This window comes from Scyliorhinus torazame, chromosome 1, assembly GCF_047496885.1.
Source record: "Scyliorhinus torazame isolate Kashiwa2021f chromosome 1, sScyTor2.1, whole genome shotgun sequence".
In the NCBI taxonomy this organism is placed as follows: Eukaryota; Metazoa; Chordata; class Chondrichthyes; order Carcharhiniformes; family Scyliorhinidae; genus Scyliorhinus; species Scyliorhinus torazame.
Genome location: NC_092707.1, coordinates 214,513,797 through 214,529,376, shown reverse-complemented (window position 1 = coordinate 214,529,376; position 15,580 = coordinate 214,513,797).

Below are 15,580 nucleotides of genomic sequence, written 5' to 3'. Positions count from 1 at the left end.
GATTGTTCTGTTGGGATAGAGTGAGAACGGGACTGACTGGATTGTTCTGTTGGGATAGAGTGAGAACGGGATTGACTGGATTGTTCTGTTGGGATAGAGTGAGAACGGGATTGACTGGATTGTTTTATTGGGATAGAGTGAGAACGGAATTGACTGGATTGTTCTGTTGGGATAGAGTGAGAACGGGACTGATTGGATTGTTCTATTGGGATAGAGTGAGAACGGGACTGACTGGATTGTTCTGTTGGGATAGAGTGAGAACGGGACTAACTGGATTGTTCTATTGGGATAGAGTGAGAACAGGAATGACTGGATTGTTCTATTGGGATAGAGTGAGAACGGGACTAACTGGATTGGTCTATTGGGATAGAGTGAGAACGGGACTGACTGGATTGTTGTATTGGGATAGAGTGAGAACGGGATTGACTGGATTGTTTTATTGGGATAGAGTGAGAACGGAATTGACTGGATTGTTCTGTTGGGATAGAGTGAGAACGGGACTAACTGGATTGTTCTGTTGGGATAGAGTGAGAACGGGATTGACTGGATTGTTCTGTTGGGATAGAGTGAGAACGGGAATGACTGGATTGTTCTATTGGGATAGAGTGAGAACGGGACTGACTGGATTGTTCTATTGGGATAGAGTGAGAACGGGACTGACTGGATTGTTCATTTGGGATAGAGTGAGAACGGGATTGACTGGATTGTTCTGTTGGGATAGAGTGAGAACGGGAATGACTGGATTGTTCTGTTGGGATAGAGTGAGAACGGGAATGACTGGATTGTTCTATTGGGATAGAGTGAGAACGGGACTGACTGGATTGTTCTATTGGGATAGAGTGAGAACGGGACTGACTGGATTGTTCATTTGGGATAGAGTGAGAACGGGACTGACTGGACTGTTCTATTGGGATAGAGTGAGAACGGGATTGACTGGATTGTTCATTTGGGATAGAGTGAGAACGGGACTGACTGGATTGTTCATTTGGGATAGAGTGAGAACGGGACTGACTGGATTGTTCTATTGGGACAGAGTGAGAACGGGACTGACTGGATTGTTCTATTGGGATAGAGTGAGAACGGGATTGACTGGATTGTTTTATTGGGATAGAGTGAGAACGGAATTGACTGGATTGTTCTGTTGGGATAGGGTGAGAATGGGAATGACTGTATTGTTCTATTGGGATAGAGTGAGAACGGGACTGACTGGATTGTTGTATTGGGATAGAGTGAGAACGGGACTGACTGGATTGTTCTATTGGGATAGAATGAGAACGGGAATGACTGGATTGTTCTATTGGGATAGAGTGAGAACGGGACTGACTGGATTGTTCTATTGGGATAGAGTGAGAACGGGAATGACTGGATTGTTCTATTGGGATAGAGTGAGAACGGGACTGATTGGATTGTTCTATTGGGATAGAGTGAGAACGGGAATGACTGGATTGTTCTATTGGGATAGAGTGAGAACGGGAATGACTGGATTGTTCTATTGGGATAGAGTGAGAACGGGAATGACTGGATTGTTGTATTGGGATAGAGTGAGAACGGGATTGACTGGATTGTTCTATTGGGATAGAGTGAGAACGGGAATGACTGGATTGTTCTATTGGGATAGAGTGAGAACGGGAATGACTGGATTGTTCTATTAGGGATGGAGTCAGAACGTGAATGTCTGGAATAATCTCTTGGGATAGAGGGAGAACAGGATTGACTGGATTGTTCATTAGGGATAGAGTGAGAACGGGACTGACTGGATTGTTCTATTGGGATAGAGTGAGAACGGGACTGACTGGATTGTTGTATTGGGATAGAGTGAGAACGGGACTGACTGGATTGTTCTATTGGGATAGAGTGAGAACGGGACTAACTGGATTGTTCTATTGGGATGGAGTGAGAACGGGACAAACTGGATTGTTCTATTGGGATAGGGTGAGAACGGGACTGACTGGATTGTTCTATTGGGATAGGGTGAGAACGGGACTGACTGGATTGTTCTATTGGGATAGAGTGAGAACGGGATTGACTGGATTGTTGTATTGGGATAGAGTGAGAACGGGATTGACTGGATTGTTCTATTGGGATAGAGTGAGAACGGGACTGACTGGATTGTTGTATTGGGATAGAGTGAGAACGGGACTGACTGGATTGTTGTATAGGGATAGAGTGAGAACGGGATTGACTGGATTGTTGTATTGGGATAGGGTGAGAACGGGAATGACTGGATTGTTCTATTGGGATAGGGTGAGAACGGGACTGACTGGATTGTTCTATTGGGATAGAGTGAGAACGGGACTGACTGGATTGTTGTATAGGGATAGAGTGAGAACGGGATTGACTGGATTGTTCTATTGGGATAGAGTGAGAACGGGAATGACTGGATTGTTCTATTGGGATAGGGTGAGAACGGGACTGACTGGATTGTTCTATTGGGATAGAGTGAGAACGGGACTGACTGGATTGTTGTATAGGGATAGAGTGAGAACGGGATTGACTGGATTGTTGTATTGGGATAGAGTGAGAATGGGATTGACTGGATTGTTCTATTGGGATAGAGTGAGAATGGGATTGACTGGATTGTTCTATTGGGATAGAGTGAGAACAGGACTGACTGGATTGTTCTATTGGGATAGAGTGAGAACGGGACTAACTGGATTGTTCTATTGGGATAGAGTGAGAACGGGACTGACTGGATTGTTGTATTGGGATAGAGTGAGAATGGGATTGACTGGATTGTTCTATTGGGATAGAGTGAGAACGGGAATGACTGGATTGTTCTATTGGGATAGAGTGAGAACGGGAATGACTGGATTGTTCTATTGGGATAGAGTGAGAACGGGACTGACTGGATTGTTGTATTGGGATAGAGTGAGAACGGGACTGCCTGGATTGTTCTATTGGGATAGAGTGAGAACGGGACTAACTGGTTTATTCTATTGGGATAGAGTGAGAACGGGATTGACTGGATTGTTGTATTGGGATAGAGTGAGAATGGGATTGACTGGATTGTTCTATTGGGATAGAGTGAGAACGGGAATGACTGGATTGTTCTATTGGGATAGAGTGAGAACGGGACTCACAGGATTGTTGTATTGGGATAGAGTGAGAACGGGACAAACTGGATTGTTCTATTGGGATAGAGTGAGAACGGGAATGACTGGATTGTTCTATTAGGATAGAGTGAGAACGGGACAAACTGGATTGTTGTATTGGGATCGAGTGAGAACAGGACTGACTGGATTGTTCTATTGGGATAGAGTGAGAACGGGACAAACTGGATTGTTGTATAGGGATAGAGTGAGAACGGGAATGACTGGATTGTTCTATGAGGGATAGAGTCAGAACGTGAATGTCTGGAATATTCTCTTGGGATAGAGTGAGAACAGGATTGACTGGATTGTTCATTAGGGATAGAGTGAGAACGGGACTGACTGGATTGTTCTATTGGGATCGAGTGAGAACGGGACTGACTGGATTGTTCTATTGGGATCGAGTGAGAACGGGACTGACTGGATTCTTCTATTGGGATAGAGTGAGAACGGGAATGACTGGATTGTTCTATTGGGATAGAGTGAGAACGGGACTAACTGGATTGTTCTATTGGGATAGAATGAGAACGGGACTAACTGGATTGTTGTATTGGGATAGAGTGAGAACGGGACTGACTGGATTGTTCTATTGGGATAGAGTGAGAACGGGACTAACTGGATTGTTCTATTGGGATAGAATGAGAACGGGACTAACTGGATTGTTCTATTGGGATAGAATGAGAACGGGACTGACTGGATTGTTCGATTGGGATAGAGTGAGAACGGGAATGACTGGATTGTTCATTAGGGATAGAGTGAGAACGGGACTTACTGGATTGTTCGATTGGGATAGAGTGAGAACGGGACTAACTGGATTGTTCGATTGGGATAGAGTGAGAACGGGAATGACTGGATTGTTCATTAGGGATAGAGTGAGAACGGGACTTACTGGATTGTTCTATTGGGATAGAGTGAGAACGGGAATGACTGGATTGTTCTATTAGGGATAGAGTGAGAACATAAAACATAGAACATAGAACAATACAGCGCAGTCTCTCTCTCTGTCTCTCTCTATCTGTCTCTATCTCTCTCTCTCTCTGTGTCTGTCTCTCTCTCTCTCCGGCTCTCTCACTGTCTCTATCTCTGTCTCTCTCTGTCTCCCTGTCTCTCTCTCTCTCTCTCTCTCTCTGTCCCCATCTCTCTCTGTCTCCTTGTGTCTCTCACTCTGTCCCTCTCTCTCTCTGTCTCTCTCTGTCTCTCTCTCTGTCTCTCTCTCTCTGTCTCTCTCTGCCTCCCTGTCTCTCTCTCTGTCTCTCTCTGTCCATTTCTCCCTCTCTGTCTCCCTGACTCTCTCTCTGTCTCTCTCTCAGTCTGTCTCTGTCTCTCTCTGTTTCGATCTCTGTCTCCCTCTCTCTCTCTCTGTCTCTCTCTGTCCCGTCCCTGTCTCTGTCTTTCTCTCTCTCTGACTCGTCTTTGTCTCTCTCTCCCTGCCTCGTCTCTGTCTCACTCTCTCTCTCTGTCTGTCTCATAGAACATAGAACAATACAGCGCAGTACAGGCCCTTCGGCCCACGATGTTGCACCGAAACAAAAGCCATCTAACCTACACTATGCCATTATCATCCATATGTTTATCCAATAAACTTTTAAATGCCCTCAATGTTGGCGAGTTCACTACTGTAGCAGGTAGGGCATTCCACGGCCTCACTACTCTTTGCGTAAAGAACCTACCTCTGACCTCTGTCCTATATCTATTACCCCTCAGTTTAAAGTTATGTCCCCTCGTGCCAGCCATATCCATCCGCGGGAGAAGGCTCTCACTGTCCACCCTATCCAACCCCCTGATCATTTTGTATGCCTCTATTAAGTCTCCTCTTAACCTTCTTCTCTCCAACGAAAACAACCTCAAGTCCGTCAGCCTTTCCTCATAAGATTTTCCCTCCATACCAGGCAACATCCTGGTAAATCTCCTCTGCACCCGCTCCAAAGCCTCCACGTCCTTCCTATAATGCGGTGACCAGAACTGTACGCAATACTCCAAATGCGGCCGTACCAGAGTTCTGTACAGCTGCAACATGACCTCCCGACTCCGGAACTCAATCCCTCTACCAATAAAGGCCAACACTCCATAGGCCTTCTTCACAACCCTATCAACCTGGGTGGCAACTTTCAGGGATCTATGTACATGGACACCTAGATCCCTCTGCTCATCCACACTTTCAAGAACTTTACCATTAGCCAAATATTCCGCATTCCTGTTATTCCTTCCAAAGTGAATCACCTCACACTTCTCTACATTAAACTCCATTTGCCACCTCTCGGCCCAGCTCTGCAGCTTATCTATATCCCTCTGTAATCTGCTACATCCTTCCACACTATCGACAACACCACCGACTTTAGTATCGTCTGCAAATTTACTCACCCACCCTTCTGCGCCTTCCTCTAGGTCATTGATAAAAATGACAAACAGCAACGGCCCCAGAACAGATCCTTGTGGTACTCCACTTGTGACTGTACTCCATTCTGAACATTTCCCATCAACCACCACCCTCTGTCTTCTTTCAGCTAGCCAATTTCTGATCCACATCTCTAAATCACCCTCAATCCCCAGCCTCCGTATTTTTTGCAATAGCCTACCGTGGGGAACCTTATCAAACGCTTTGCTGAAATCCATATACACCACATCAACTGCTCTACCCTCGTCTACCTGTTCAGTCACCTTCTCAAAGAACTCAATAAGGTTTGTGAGGCATGACCTACCCTTCACAAAGCCATGCTGACTATCCCTGATCATATTATTCCTATCTAGATGATTATAAATCTTGTCTCTTATAATCCCCTCCAAGACTTTACCCACTACAGACGTGAGGCTCACTGGCCTATAGTTGCCGGGGTTGTTTCTGCTCCCCTTTTTGAACAAAGGGACCACATTTGCTGTCCTCCAGTCCTCTGGCACTATTCCTGTAGCCAATGATGACATAAAAATCAAAGCCAAAGGTCCAGCAATCTCTTCCCTGGCCTCCCATAGAATCCTAGGATAAATCCCATCAGGTCCCGGGGACTTATCTATTTTCAGCCTGTCCAGAATTGCCAACACCTCTTCCCTACGTACCTCAATGCCATCTATTCTATTAGCCTGGGGCTCAGCATTCTCATCCACAACATTATCTTTTTCCTGAGTGAATACTGACGAAAAATATTCATTTAGTATCTCGCCTATCTCTTCAGACTCCACACACAATTTCCCATCCCTGTCCTTGACTGGTCCTACTCTTTCCCTAGTCATTCGCTTATTCCTGACATACCTATAGAAAGCTTTTGGGTTTTCCTTGATCCTTCCTGCCAAATACTTCTCATGTCCCCTCCTTGCTCGTCTTAGCTCTCTCTTTAGATCCTTCCTCGCTACCTTGTAACTATCCATCGCCCCAACCGAAACTTCACACTTCATCTTCACATAGGCCTCCTTCTTCCTCTTAACAAGAGATTCCACTTCCTTGGTAAACCACGGTTCCCTCGCTCGACACCTTCCTCCCTGTCTGACCGGTACATACTTATCAAGAACACGCAGTAGCTGATCCTTGAACAAGCCCCACTTATCCAGTGTGCCCAACACTTGCAGCCTACTTCTCCACCTTATCCCCCCCAAGTCACGTCTAATGGCATCATAATTGCCCTTCCCCCAGCTATAACTCTTGCCCTGCGGTGTATACTTATCCCTTTCCATCATTAACGTAAACGTCACCGAATTGTGGTCACTGTCACCAAAGTGCTCTCCTACCTCCAAATCCAACACCTGGCCTGGTTCATTACCCAAAACCAAATCCAACGTGGCCTCGCCTCTTGTTGGCCTGTCAACATATTGTTTCAGGAAACCCTCCTGCACACACTGTACAAAAAACGACCCATCTATTGTACTCGAACTATATCTTTTCCAGTCAATATTTGGAAAGTTAAAGTCTCCCATAATAACTACCCTGTTACTTTCGCTCATATCCAGAATCATCTTCGCCATCCTTTCCTCTACATCCCTAGAACTATTAGGAGACCTATAAAAAACTCCCAACAGGGTGACCTCTCCTTTCCTGTTTCTAACTTCAGCCCATACTACCTCGGAAGAAGAGTCCCCATCTAGCATCCTCTCCGCCACCGTAATACTGCTCTTGACTAGCAGCGCCACACCTCCCCCTCTTTTGCCTCCTTCTCTGAGCTTACTAAAACACCTAAACCCCGGAACCTGCAACATCCATTCCTGTCCCTGCTCTATCCATGTCTCCGAAATGGCCACAACATCGAAGTCCCAGGTACCAACCCACGCTGCCAGTTCCCCTACCTTGTTTCGTATACTCCTGGCATTGAAGTAGACACACTTCAAACCACCTACCTGAACACTGGCCCCCTCCTGCGATGTCAAATCTGTGCTCCTGACCTCTATACTCTCATTCTCCCTTTCCCTAAAACTACAATCCAGGTTCCCATGCCCCTGCTGCATTAGTTTAAACCCCCCCAAAGAGCACTAACAAATCTCCCCCCCCAGGATATTTGTGCCCCTCAGGTTCAGATGTAGACCATCCTGTCTGTAGAGGTCCCACCTTCCCCAGAAAGAGCCCCAGTTATCCAAAAATCTGAATCCCTCCCGCCTGCACCATCCCTGTAGCCACGTGTTTAAATGCTCTCTCTCCTTATTCCTCATCTCACTATCACGTGGCACGGGCAACAACCCAGAGATAACAACTCTGTTTGTTCTAGTTCTGAGCTTCCATCCTAGCTCCCTGAAAGCCTGCCTGACATCCTTGTCCCCTTTCCTACCTATGTCGTTGGTGCCAATGTGGACCACGACTTGGGGCTGCTCCCCCTCCCCCCTAAGGACCCGGAAAACACGATCCGAGACACCACGTACCCTTGCACCTGGGAGGCAACATACCAAACGTGAGTCTCTCACGCTCCCACAAAATCTCCTATCTGTGCCCCTGACTATAGAGTCCCCAATTACTAATGCTCTGCTCCTCTCCCCCCTTCCCTTCTGAGCAACAGGGACAGACTCCGTGCCAGAGGCCCGTACCCCATGGCTTACCCCTGGTAAGTCGTCCCCCCCACAAGTATCCAAAGCGGTATACTTGTTTCTCAGGGGTACGACCGCAGGGGATCCCTGCACTGACTGTTTTTTCCCAGTCCCTCTTACAGTTACCCACCTATCTCCAATCTTTGGTGTAACTAATTCCCTGAAGCTGCTATCTATGACCCCCTTCTGCCTCCCGAATGATCCGAAGTTCTTCCAACTCCAGCTCCAGTTCCCTAACACGGTCTTGGAGGAGCTGGAGATGGCAGCACTTCCTGCAGGTAAAATCAGCAGGGACACTAACTGCATCCCTCACCTCAAACATCCTGCAGGAGGAACATTGCACTCCCTTCCCTGCCATTCCTCTAACTTTCTACCAAGATCTGGCTAAAAAATAATAATAATATAATAAAATATGGTACTTACCTCAGACCAATGGGTTTTATTATTAGGTTAGAGGAGGAGGGCGGGTGGGAGACACTACACGTGTAGTGTCTCGGGTTTCCTCTCCACCAGAATTTATTGGGGAGGGTCTTCCCAGACGTCCGCAGGTCGACTTCCTGTTCCAGCCTAAAAAAAAACTAATTTAAAATAAAATAAAAAGAAAAATTCTCAGCTCCTGCTGAAACTGACTCACCACTCACCAGCTGTTCTCACGCCGCCGAAATCGACTGGCCTGCCCCTGCAAAGACAAGTGCTTTTAAAGGTTGACTTACCTCCCAGCAACCTCCTTCCGCAATGCTCCCGCTGAAACTGACTCACCACTCACCAGCTGTTCTCACGCCGCCGAAATCGACTGGCCTGCCCCTGCAAAGACAAGTGCTTTTAAAGGTTGACTTACCTCCCAGCAACCTCCTTCCGCAATGCTCCCGCTGAAACTGACTCACCACTCACCAGCTGTTCTCACGCCGAAATCGACTGGCCTGCCCCTGCAAAGACAAGTGCTTTTAAAGGTTGACTTACCTCACAGCAACCTCCTTCCGCAATGCTCCCGCTGAAACTGATTGACTGGATTGTTCTCTTGGGATAGAGTGAGAACGGGACTGACTGGATTGTTCTATTGGGATAGAGTGAGAACGGGACTGACTGGATTGTTCTATTGGGATAGAGTGAGAACGGGAATGACTGGATTGTTCTATTGGGATAGAGTGAGAACGGGACTGACTGGATTGTTCTATTGGGATAGAATGAGAACGGGAATGACTGGATTGTTCTATTGGGATAGAGTGAGAACGGGAATGACTGGATTGTTCTATTGGGATAGATTGAGAATGGGATTGACTGGATTATTCTATTGGGATAGAATGAGAACGGGACTAACTGGATTGTTCTATTGGGATAGAGTGAGAACGGGAATGACTGGATTGTTCTATTGGGATAGATTGAGAATGGGATTGACTGGATTGTTCTATTGGGATAGAATGAGAACGGGACTGACTGGATTGTTCTATTGGGATAGAGTGAGAACGGGAATGACTGGATTGCTCTTTTGGGATAGAGTGAGAACGGGACTGACTGGATTGTTCAATTGGGATAGAGTGAGAACGGGACTGACTGGATTGTTCTATTGGGATAGAATGAGAACGGGACTGACTGGATTGTTCTATTGGGATAGAATGAGAACGGGAATGACTGGATTGTCGTATTGGGATAGAGTGAGAACAGGTCTGACTGGATTGTTCTATTGGGATAGAGTGAGAACGGGACTGACTGGATTGTTCTATTGGGATAGAGTGAGAACGGGAATGACTGGATTGTTGTATTGGGATAGAGTGAGAACGGGATTGACTGGATTGTTCTATTGGGATAGAGTGAGAACGGGACTGACTGGATTGTTCTATTGGGATAGAGTGAGAACAGAATTGACTCGATTGTTTTGTTGGGATAGAGTGAGAACGGGATTGACTGGATTGTTCTATTGGGATAGAGTGAGAACGGGATTGACTGGATTGTTTTGTTGGGATAGAGTGAGAACGGGATTGACTGGATTGTTCTATTGGGCTCGAGTGAGAACGGGACTGACTGGAATATTCTCTTGGGATAGAGTGAGAACGGGATTGACTGGATTGTTCTATTGGGATAGAGTGAGAACGGGATTGACTGGATTGTTCTATTGGGATCGAGTGAGAACGGGATTGACTGGATTGTTCTATTGGGATAGAGTGAGAACGGGATTGACTGGATTGTTCTATTGGGATCGAGTGAGAACGGGACTGACTGGATTGTTCTATTGGGATAGAGTGAGAACGGGAATGACTGAATTTTTCTATTAGGGATAGAGTCAGAATGGGAATGACTGGAATATTCTCTTGGGATAGAGTGAGAACAGGATTGACTGGATTGTTCTATTGGGATAGAGTGAGAACGGGAATGACTGGATTGTTCATTAGGGATAGAGTGAGAACGGGACTGACTGGATTGTTCTGTTGGGATTGAGTGAGAACGGGATTGACTGGATTGTTCTGTTGGGATTGAGTGAGAACGGGATTGACTGGTTTGTTCATTAGGGATAGAGTGAGAACGGGACTGACTGGAATATTCTCTTGGGATAGATGAGAACGGGACTAACTGGATTGTTCTATTGGGATAGAGTGAGAACGGGACTGACTGGGATATTCTCCTGAGATAGAGTGAGAACGGGAAAGACTGGATTGTTCTATTGGGATAGAGTGAGAACAGGATTGACTGGATTGTTCTATTGGGATAGAGTGAGAACGGGAATGACTGGATTGTTCTATTGGGATAGAGTGAGAACAGGACTGACTGGATTGTTCTATTGGGATAGAGTGAGAACGGGAATGACTGGATTGTTCTATTGGGATAGAGTGAGAACGGGAATGACTGGATTGTTCTATTGGGATAGAGTGAGAACGGAACTGACTGGATTGTTCTATTGGGATAGAGTGAGAACAGGACTGACTGGATTGTTCTATTGGGATAGAGTGAGAACGGGAATGACTGGATTGTTCTGTTGGGATAGAGTGAGAACGGGAATGACTGGATTGTTCTGTTGGGATAGAGTGAGAACGGGAATGACTGGATTGTTCTTTAGGGATAGAGTGAGAACGGGATTGACTGGATTGTTCTATTGGGACAGAGTGAGAACAGGACTGACTGGATTGTTCTATTGGGATAGAGTGAGAACGGGACTAACTGGATTGTTCTATTGGGATAGAGTGAGAACAGGACTGACTGGATTGTTCTATTGGGATAGAGTGAGAACGGGAATGACTGGATTGTTCTGTTCGGATAGAGTGAGAACGGGATTGACTGGATTGTTCTTTAGGGATAGAGTGAGAACGGGATTGACTGGATTGTTCTATTGGGATAGAGTGAGAACGGGATTGACTGGATTGTTCTATTGGGATAGAGTGAGAACGGAACTGACTGGATTGTTCCTTTGGAATAGAGTGAGAACAGGACTGACTGGATTGTTCTATTGGGATAGAGTGAGAACGGGATTGACTGGATTGTTCTTTAGGGATAGAGTGAGAACGGGATTGACTGGATTGTTCTATTGGGATAGAATGAGAACAGGACTGACTGGATTGTTCTATTGGGATAGAATGAGAACAGGATTGACTGGATTGTTCTATTGGGATAGAGTGAGAACGGGAATGACTGGATTGTTCTATTGGGCTAGAGTGAGAACGGGAATGACTGGATTGTTCTATTGGGATAGAGTGAGAACGGGAATGACTGGATTGTTCCTTTGGAATAGAGTGAGAACGGGACTGACTGGATTGTTCTTTAGGGATAGAGTGAGAACGGGATTGACTGGATTGTTGTATTGGGATTGAGTGAGAACAGGACTGACTGGATTGTTCTATTGGGATAGAGTGAGAACGGGATTGACTGGATTGTTCTATTGGGATAGAGTGAGAACGGGATTGACTGGAATATTCTCTTGGGATAGAGTGAGAACAGGATTGACTGGATTGTTTTGTTGGGATAGAGTGAGAACGGGAATGACTGGATTGTTCTATTGGGCTCGAGTGAGAACGGGACTGACTGGAATATTCTCTTGGGATAGAGTGAGAACGGGATTGACTGGATTGTTCTATTGGGATAGAGTGAGAACGGGATTGACTGGATTGTTCTATTGGGATTGAGTGAGTACGGGACTGACTGGATTGTTCTATTGGGATAGAGTGAGAACGGGAATGACTGGAATTTTCTATTAGGGATAGAGTAAGAATGGGAATGACTGGAATATTCTCTTGGGATCGAGTGAGAACAGGATTGACTGGATTGTTCTATTGGGATAGAGTGAGAACGGGAATGACTGGATTGTTCATTAGGGATAGAGTGAGAACGGGACTGACTGCATTGTTCTGTTGGGATTGAGTGAGAACGGGATTGACTGGATTGTTCTGTTGGGATTGAGTGAGAACGAGATTGACTGGATTGTTCTGTTGGGATTGAATGAGAACGGGATTGACTGGTTTGTTCATTAGGGATAGAGTGAGAACGGGACTGACTGCAATATTCTCTTGGGATAGATGAGAACGGGACTAACTGGATTGTTCTATTGGGATAGAGTGAGAACGGGCCTGACTGGGATATCCTCCTGAGATAGAGTGAGAACGGGAAAGACTGGATTGTTCTATTGGGATAGAGTGAGAACAGGACTGACTGGATTGTTCTATTGGGATAGAGTGAGAACGGGAATGACTGGATTGTTCTGTTGGGATAGAGTGAGAACGGGATTGACTGGATTGTTCTTTAGGGATAGAGTGAGAACGGGATTGACTGGATTGTTCTATTGGGATAGAGTGAGAACGGGACTGACTGGATTGTTCTATTGGGATAGAGTGAGAACGGAACTGACTGGATTGTTCCTTTGGAATAGAGTGAGAACAGGACTGACTGGATTGTTCTATTGGGATAGAGTGAGAACGGGAATGACTGGATTGTTCTATTGGGATAGAGTGAGAACGGAACTGACTGGATTGTTCCTTTGGAATAGAGTGAGAACAGGACTGACTGGATTGTTCTATTGGGATAGAGTGAGAACGGGAATGACAGGATTGTTCTATTGGGATAGAGTGAGAACAGGATTGACTGGATTGTTCTATTGGGATAGAGTGAGAACGGGATTGACTGGATTGTTCTTTTGGGATAGAGTGAGAACGGGACTAAGTGGATTGTTCTATTGGGATAGAGTGAGAACGGGACTGACTGGAATATTCTCTTGGGATAGAGTGAGAACAGAATTGACTGGATTGTTTTGTTGGGATAGATTGAGAACGGGATTGACTGGATTGTTCATTAGGGATAGAGTGAGAACGGGACTGACTGGAATATTCTCTTGGGATAGAGTGAGAACAGGATTGACTGGATTGTTTTGTTGGGATAGAGTGAGAACGGGACTAACTGGAATATTCTCTTGGGATAGAGTGAGAACGGGATTGACTGGATTGTTTTGTTGGGATAGAGTGAGAACGGGACTGACTGGAATATTCTCTTGGGATAGAGTGAGAACGGGATTGACTGGATTGTTCTATTGGGATAGAGTGAGAACGGGATTGACTGGATTGTTTCATTGGGATAGAGTGAGAACGGGATTGACTGGATTGTTCTATTGGGATAGAGTGAGAACGGGACTGACTGGAATATTCTCTTGGGATAGAGTGAGAACGGGAATGACTGGAATATTCTCTTGGGATAGAGTGAGAACAGGATTGACTGGATTGTTCTATTGGGATAGAGTCAGAACGGGACTGACTGGATTGTTCTATTGTGATAGAGTGAGAACGGGACTGACTGGATTGTTCTGTTGGGATAGAGTGAGAACGGGACTGAGTGGATTGTTCTGTTGGGATAGAGTGAGAACGGGATTGACTGGATTGTTCTGTTGCGATAGAGTGAGAACGGGACTGAGTGGATTGTTCTGTTGGGATAGAGTGAGAACGGGAAGGACTGGATTGTTCTATTAGGGATAGAGTCAGAATGGGAATGACTGGAATATTCTCTTGGGATAGAGTGAGAACAGGATTGACTGGATTGTTCTATTGGGATAGAGTGAGAACGGGATTGACTGGATTGTTCTATTGGGATAGAGTGAGAACGGGAATGACTGGATTGTTCTTTTGGGATAGAGTGAGAACGGGAATGACTGGATTGTTCTTTTGGGATAGAGTGAGAACGGGACTAACTGGATTGTTCTATTGGGATAGAGTCAGAATGGGAATGACTGGAATATTCTCTTGGGATAGAGTGAGAACAGGATTGACTGGATTGTTCTATTGGGATAGAGTGAAAACGGGATTGACTGGATTGTTCATTAGGGATAGAGTGAGAACGGGATTGAATGGATTCTTCTATTGGGATAGAGTGAGAACGGGATTGACTGGATTGTTCATTAGGGATAGAGTTAGAATGGGAATGACTGGATTGTTCTATTGGGATAGAGTGAGAACGGGAATGAGTGGATTGTTCTTTTGGGATAGAGTGAGATCAGGATTGACTGGATTGTTCTTTTGGGATAGAGTGAGAACGGGACTGACTGGATTGTTCTGTTGGAATAGAGTGAGAACGGGACTAACTGGATTGTTCTATTGGGATAGAGTGAGAACAGGATTTGCTGGATTGTTCTATTGGGATAGAGTGAGAACGGGATTGACTGGATTGTTCTTTTGGGATAGAGTGAGAACGGGACTCACTGGATTGTTCTATTGGGATAGAGTGAGAACGGGACTAACTGGATTGTTCTATTGGGATAGAGTGAGAACGGGACTAACTGGATTGTTCTATTGGGATAGAGTGAGAACAGGATTTACTGGATTGTTCTATTGGGATAGAGTGAGAACGGGATTGACTGGATTGTTCTTTTGGGATAGAGTGAGAACGGGACTCACTGGATTGTTCTATTGGGATAGAGTGAGAACGGGACTGACTGGATTGTTGTATTGGGATAGAGTGAGAACGGGAATGACTGGATTGTTCTATTGGGATAGAGTGAGAACGGGACTGACTGGATTGTTCTATTGGGATAGAGTGAGAACGGGAATGACTGGATTGTTCTGTTGGGATAGAGTGAGAACGGGACTGACTGGATTGTTGTATTGGGATAGAGTGAGAACGGGAATGACTGGATTGTTCTATTGGGATAGAGTGTGAACGGGACTGACTGGATTGTTCTATTGGGATAGAGTGAGAACGGGACTAACTGGATTGTTCATTGGGATAGACTGAGAACAGGATTGACTGGATTGTTCTTTTGGGATAGAGTGAGAACGGGATTGACTGGATTGTTCTATTGGGATAGAGTGAGAACGGGACTGACTGGAATATTCTCTTGGGTTCGTGTGAGAACAGAATTGACTGGATTGTTCTGTTGGGATAGAGTGAGAACGGGAATGACTGGATTGTTCTGTTGGGATAGAGTGAGAACAGGATTGACTGGATTATTCTGTTGGGATAGAGTGAGAACGGGACTGACTGGTTTGTTCTATTGGGATAGAGTGAGAACCATTTAAAAGGCAATTCGTAGA